At 43.8% G+C, this 6,977-nt stretch overlaps 1 protein-coding gene across 1 annotated transcript in view; it reads right to left on the reverse strand.

The window, feature by feature from the left end:
• The window catches only part of RASGEF1C (RasGEF domain family member 1C), an 81,957-nt gene extending 75,852 nt beyond the window's left edge, over positions 1 to 6,105 (reverse strand). The window contains exon 1 of the mRNA XM_085312859.1: positions 6,089 to 6,105. The gene's annotated coding sequence lies outside the window, so the exon portion shown is untranslated. The remainder of the gene's footprint in view (positions 1 to 6,088) is intronic.
• Positions 6,106 to 6,977: the final 872 nt, after the last annotated feature.

The raw sequence follows: 6,977 nt of genomic DNA on the forward strand, positions 1-6,977 counted from the left end.
AAAAAAAAAAAAAAAAAAAAAAGCACAAACTATTAGCGAATAGCCCACACAAAGGCACTGGAGGCTTCACCCCCCCCAAACACCAGGGACTCTGCATTCTAAAGACACGAAAGCCTGAACCACAAATGCAGCAACTGTAGGGTCAGCCACTTCGAAGCATAATACCAAAACAGGTCAATATACACTCAGCTTTAAGCAAACYTCATGATCAGGGAGAAATCTCTAGGTGCAGTTTTGAACATGTAACTGAATCCTATGAAGTTTAGTGACTTCTTTACATATCATCCAGGAGTGGACTTGACTGAAGTGTGCACAGAAGTGCTTCACTGATTCAGGTCTCATGCAATGACTGGGCCGTAGGACAATTTATACAACACTTCCATATACTCTTGATCTTTCAAATTGAATTTTTCTAATGGATCCACTGTTTGCAGTTGAATCTGTAATCCTGGTAAATTAGTTCATACTGTGTCATCCTAACGATCAAATCATAGGTGACCCATGTAACTTTAACCTCAGACTTCCTTCAACGCATGTGGATAAGGAAGTTCTGCAGAGCTTCACATCCACAAATAAGAGGACAGGTTTGAATGAARGGATTGAAAAGACACCAGATCTCAACAGTTGTCTTTACTCTATACAAACTCACCAAGCACATGTAGCATCTTAGTTATATTTCCCTTTCTGTAAAAGTCTGCTGAGAGCAATCCAAGGACTGCCACTGAGACAAGGGAAGCTTTCAGAGAGTATTTTCTCCAGGGCCAGCAAGGAACACAGGGGAGCAACTAACACAACAGAACAAGGGGTTGTGCAAAGATGCTCTTTGCCTGATCTCCTGCCCATCAGAAGAACTTCTGTATCCCTCCATACCCTCATTCCTACACTCTCTGTGAGGCAGGAGCTCAGGAGGAAGCATCAGGTCTTTTTGCCTGCAATGTGAAACATTATAGCTTCTTGCACTCGTGGCTTTCTCTTACATCTGCTTTGATCTGCAKAAGATAAATTCTCTGGAATGCAAGCCACAAGCCACAGTGACCAGATTGTGCATGCTATATGATGTTTATACACATGCACTGAAACAGAATATAGGTTCTAAATCACTGTAATCAGGAAATGAGCCATGAAATATGTAAATGATGGCACATTATTAATCTGTTTTATAGCTTAAACTAGCATCATTGGAATTTCACAGCCAGAGACTTAAATAGGTCAAAAATGCAGTAATCACACTTAATGATCACACTCCAACACACATTGCATCAGAGCTAGGAGCAAGGGAACATGATCAGCATGGATATGAACAACTGGCACATCCAAAAAAGCATTTAGTGAATCTCAAGTAACATTTATACCGAGAGAAAAACACATAGCCCAGGCTTTTTTGCTTTTGGTCCTGCTCTATGAAGAGAAACTGTGAGATTCCATACAAGTATGTAGATCAAATGCTATATTTATGTACCTACCTTCCTTTTTGATGGCACTGCAGATTAGCAAAGCTCCAGATTTGACCTTTTACAACTAGTTAGCATTTTGTGGTGAACAGAAAACCCTTCCCAATAAGGAACATTTTATTACCAGACTTGTCCATGCACATTTCATCTGAGRTACACAGCATTAAAACACATTCCTTGATATCTGCATTTTGAATTCTTTTAAAGGAAAGACCAAGAATCCACAGACCAATCACAATAATCATCTAGGCTCCAAACCATGGAAACACTTCAAAGTTTTTCTAAATTTAGATACCGGCTTATTTCCCTTTAGGCCAATTGAACTTTACATACAATAAGCAAAGACATAGAGAAACGGTACAAAGAATCAGAATTTCAGAGAAACAGACAGTATCKGCTAATTAATCCTGTCAAGCTGCTCAGGCATAATGAAAAAGGTCAAGAAAAGAAATCAGCTATATTCTCTGTATCAAACAGGGAAACAAAGTCAATGTTTGCCTACTGTGAAAGTACAAAGTCAGCAGGGGAGACCCTTCGGAAGCTATATAAGAAAGCTACAGAGAAAATTTTTTCCCCCTCCAGTCAAAATTGGCTTTTGCTCCTAAAAAACAAAGCAAGGCAAAAGATGAAAAAGCTTCTTTTTTGAAGCCAGAGATGAAGAATACAAAGAATATTAATGACTAACAAGTCTGTCCATAGATGCCATGAGCTTATCTGTAGTAGGGACAAAAAGGAGAAACAGCAGTTCTATTAACTAATTGAGTTTCTGATCTAACAGGCAATGATGAAGGCTGATGGGTCATTTGTGGAAGGGAACGTGAGCTTAGAAGAACACAGATTCCCTATGAAGGATAAAAGGAAAGAGGGAAAAGGCTGTTATATACACGCAAAAGCTGAGGATGATTGCCATTTATTCACAAAGCAGGTAGTGAAAGTAAATTCAGAATTAGACCTCATCTCCCTCTTTCACATGCTTGTGTATGCAGGTGCACGAGATGTCTATCCTGCAGGAAACACCAGAATTTCAAAGTAATTTTTGCTTTTATAATGGAAGTTAGATGTAACTGAATTTTTGTTGAATGAAACATTATAAGCCCCCATCCCCCCCAAATATTTCAAATTATCACTTTCCATATATGGTACTTCCTAGGCATAGGAATGACCAGACACAGGATTTTGATGAATCAGCATTTCCCAAAGGAAAAGYTCAAAGCACCTAAAGGCTTGCTTTCGTCACCACTCTTGACTCTAACACAGAGAAGCCCTGTGGCTTCCCAGCATCTACCAAGGGCCCCCAAGTGCCTTAYTGACGAAGGGCGGGCAGGTGGCCGCCAGCCTCTCCATCTGCGCCCCTGCGGACGTGCAGCGTGCTGGGGGGCAAGGTCAGCGCAAAGCATGTTCTCTCGCTTTTGAAGTCTACCCATTGCCTTTGGGGAAATTCTTGGAACTTCAGGAAAGGAAGCAAAACAAAAGCAGGCAGTGGGGGGAAAAACAAAAACAAAATGAAGTCAGAGCCAAAAGTGACACGAARCAAACTCTGGATTTGGAAACAACCGATTTGTTTGCCAACTCTTAGGACATACACACCTACTATGTCTATTTTTATATGCGCAGACTCAGCTTCTCTGCATTGTAAAGGTACTTTGAGCATTTTTAAACCAGAGAGATCAAAAAATCATTGCAATTACAACAGAGAAGATCAAAAATATCCCCCTTTCTCTAATCTTTAACTGTTCAGGTAACAGGAGCCTTGTGACAGCAGCCCTTCCTTGCTCACAATATCCAGCAAGACTAAGAGCCTGGATGGATACAAAATTTTCTTGGATACCCTTCCTCTTCACCAGCTGTTGCTCGCTCCTGCAGACGGACCATATTTTGGACTGGAGCCTGACACAGAAGACGATACAGAAGTCTCAGAGTTAACTCTAGAGGCTGGCAGACAGAAATCTCAGGAGCATTCTGATAACATGAAGGATGGCAATGTTTAACCAAGCGCTGCCAGAGAGCTGTGCTGCTGTCCCTGCCTTACAGAGTTAGGAATTAAAAGATGCAAGTTGAATGCCCAGCTTTGTCCATCACCCGCAGCGGTCTCAGGCAGATCAAACTCTCTCAACATCTTCTGGAAAATGGGGATAACAACATGTCTCAGCAGTATCATGAAGGTTCGTTAATGCTTGTAAGAACTTTGAAGATAAAAAGCATAAAGACAGCAATTAGCAGAGGGATTTCTGGCATAGACATACATAAATCCAAAGCGTTCATATCATATACTCTTTGAGATAAGAATAGTAACAGATCAGTTCCCTGCATTTAGCAGTTATGGGCTCCATCCCACCAACACACCAAGCACTTAGCCTTTGATCCAAAAAATGAGTCCAGGGAGAACACTCACATGTTTAACATTAATCATCTGCTTAAATCCTCTGGATCTATAAAGTGAGTAAAGGAAAAAAGGGTTCCCCAGCTCCACAACAAACTCAAATTCCCTGAGGTTATTTGTAGGACATAAGTAAACATCCAATCACCAGGGGAAAGGTTTATGCTACACACCTGTGAAGTTTCTGCATCTCTAAAGAAACACGCAAGTGGAAGAGTATCTGGAGTGAGTTTGCTTTGACAAAACATTTCTAACATAGCGTAACGCTATTAACAGACACACAGACACAAAAACCCAAGGTACTGAACCACTATTTGACATGCAGAAAAGGTCCCTCAGGAAGGGAAGTAGAAAAAAGAATAAATGAAGTTTACTAAGGAACTCACTGCACAGATTTAAATTTAATATTATGCATTCCTTTGCTAATATTAAATTCCGTAATTTGCTGCCCAGTAGGAAAAAACAGGTCCTCCCCAGTAGACAGGCACTGCCACCTTGACGGGGCAGTGGTGCACCTCACCAACTCCACACGCCTTGCAGCAGGCATTGCCAGCAACCAGGTTTTCTAGCATCAGAGAACAGCTTAAACACTAAGCCAAAGGCTTTACATCTCCCTTAAAGCCCCATTCATTTTAAATACACCACTCTTGTGTCTCATCATGGCTATCTGAAACATCTAACTCATTTTCACATCCTACTAAACTTCCGGCCTGGCTAATGCCTTGAGGCTGCAAATTTCCTACAGTTGCTGGCGAGGGTGTCCAGAAGTCTCTCCTCTTCCATCAACTTCACCTCAGTCTGTTCCTTACAGGTGCATCCAGCCTACAGTCACTGCAGCAAGGAGATAATGTTGCTTTTGTACAGCTGAACTCAATATGGAAGAGCAAATACCTGGGGCATCAGGGTGCACAAAACYGAGATACGCTACTGCAGAGCAAGAAGTGCTTCAAGCTATGTCCATGATTGCAGCACAGACGTATCCCTGACCAGATCAGTATCTGTAGCATAAACAAATAATTGGCTTCCAGAGATAATTTTCAAAACCCCSTTAAACATGCTTGTTTACGGTGCAAAAAGCCTCAGGCAATTAAAAGGACTACTATCCAGAGTGCAATTGCTAAGACAGACCTGTAAACATTACCCAGCTTACTCACAGCAACATCACGCTTAGCCAGCGATGTGAAAAGGACAAATCGCTCCCTTATCAGTCTAGATCAGCCAAGATGCTAAATAAGGCTGCTAATTATTTCTAAGATCTTAAAATTATATCCATATCCTTTTAACATTATTGTCCCCAAATTTGATTAAATACCACTTTAAATCATTTCAACTAAACATTGTTAGGTAAAGTTGGTTTCATGGTACAATAGAAATGTTTTCTCCTCAAYTAATAGCTTTCTTGTGAAATGTGCTATATTGTAACATTATATACCACTTCTAATAAACCAAAAGGGATTGTACCAGTCACATCTTATAAAGGGTTACACAGGCAATTACCTGCATCGGCTGACTGAACTAGAATCATGGAAAACACTATGTTTGACACCAGGCAGAAGCATATTCCTATCTTCAACTGCCGTAAACCAAATATCACAAGGAGTGGAATTACATTGCTGGGTAAGGCTGCAAGAAGTTTGAGGAAACTTCTTAACACACTAGTAGAAATGCTGGCTTTATTTCTCCACATTCTTTGCAAGAAGCATTTCTGTCCCGAGGCTTGTAAGTACTACAGAACAARAAGTACGCTACTGCTTCAACCCATTTGCATCGGTTGGCCAATCCCCATTACTGGGGAAGCCCACATGAGAGTGCTAAACGAGGTGTCCTAGAAGACACAACTGTGACTTTCTTGCCCATCATTTTCCCAGAGGCAGAAGCACTGTCTCTCTTCGTGGCCAAGCTGAGGTGCACTACCAAAATCGAGCAACCTCAGAGCATCTCTGACAACCAGCTAGGACCTCTTGGACATTCCCAGTTGTCTTCACCTGGTTCTCTGCCTCCACTAGTGCCCTCCCAGTGGGACAGCTTTCTCAGACCTTCACTGCCAGACACTTCCCCCCCGCTAAGCTACCCCTTCGCTTGTTCTTTGCTCTGCCTTTTCTTTCTTGCAATCTATAAAGTGTCAGTAGGTAACAAATGACTGCACTCCCCATCCTCACCCCTTCTCCCAGTCCTTCCCTGCACTACACCAGGTGGCCCACTYCTCCTTCTATCCCAATCAAAACAAGAAAACGCTGGCAAGTCTTGGAAAGCTGCATACCTGCAAGGTGCATCTGCCAGTGCTGAAGCAGGAGAGAGATCCAAGCAGCACAAGAGCCCAGTCGTTGCCCGCTTTGGAGAGCCCAGGTATCGCACAATGGGACCTGCATCTGGGGATGGTTTGCTAGGATGGTTTTGTGCTATACCAGCCTAAGAGTAACCATTCAATCCCACTCAAATTTCTTTCTGATCTGCAGATCTAAGTCCAGAATAACTCCAGTGAAGTCARTCACTAGTGTCCAGCCACTCCAGATTCTGGCTCCAAATAAGGATCCTATGAAGCTACTAAAATGAAGACAATTTTTTGATCTATGAAGTATCTTCCCAGTAAATTTCTTCTATGACACACATGCGTTGGGGTTTTACGTTTCAGTAAGAACACAAAACGTACCGCCTCTGCCCTGCACAGMGGGCAGGGACAGAACTACGGCCCGACACCACAGCCACACGCCACAGCCACCGTATTAAACGAACACCAAGCCCAGAGAACGCAGCTCAGACGCAAGCGGCGGCTCCTCCGCGTTTCTCTTTCCCCCTCATCTCTGTGCTTCTCACGCCGCGCCGGAGCACGGCTGAGGGACCGCTGCCGGCGGGGAGCACCCGCACGAGCTGCCGCAGCGCCCCGAGCTCCAGGCGTCGCTCGGTGACGCCCGGCGCTAAGGCCCCCCCAGCGCGGCCCGGTGACGAGGTTCGCGGGCACGGCCGCGCTGCGAGCGCGCCTCTCGCGTAACGGGGCGCAGCGGTTCCCGCAGAGCCGCGGGGCGCGCGAGCATCCGCGCTGCACCTGTTACGGCCGCTCCCTTCGGCTCCTGACAGCCCGGCCTGTCCTGGGGCGAGTCCAGCACAGCCAAACCGTTTCAAGAAAAGAAATTGTTACCAAATATTCACAG

Source organism: Rhea americana, unplaced genomic scaffold, assembly GCF_003343005.1.
Source record: "Rhea americana isolate MKP2758 unplaced genomic scaffold, rheAme1 scaffold_37, whole genome shotgun sequence".
NCBI lineage: Eukaryota > Metazoa > Chordata > Aves > Rheiformes > Rheidae > Rhea > Rhea americana.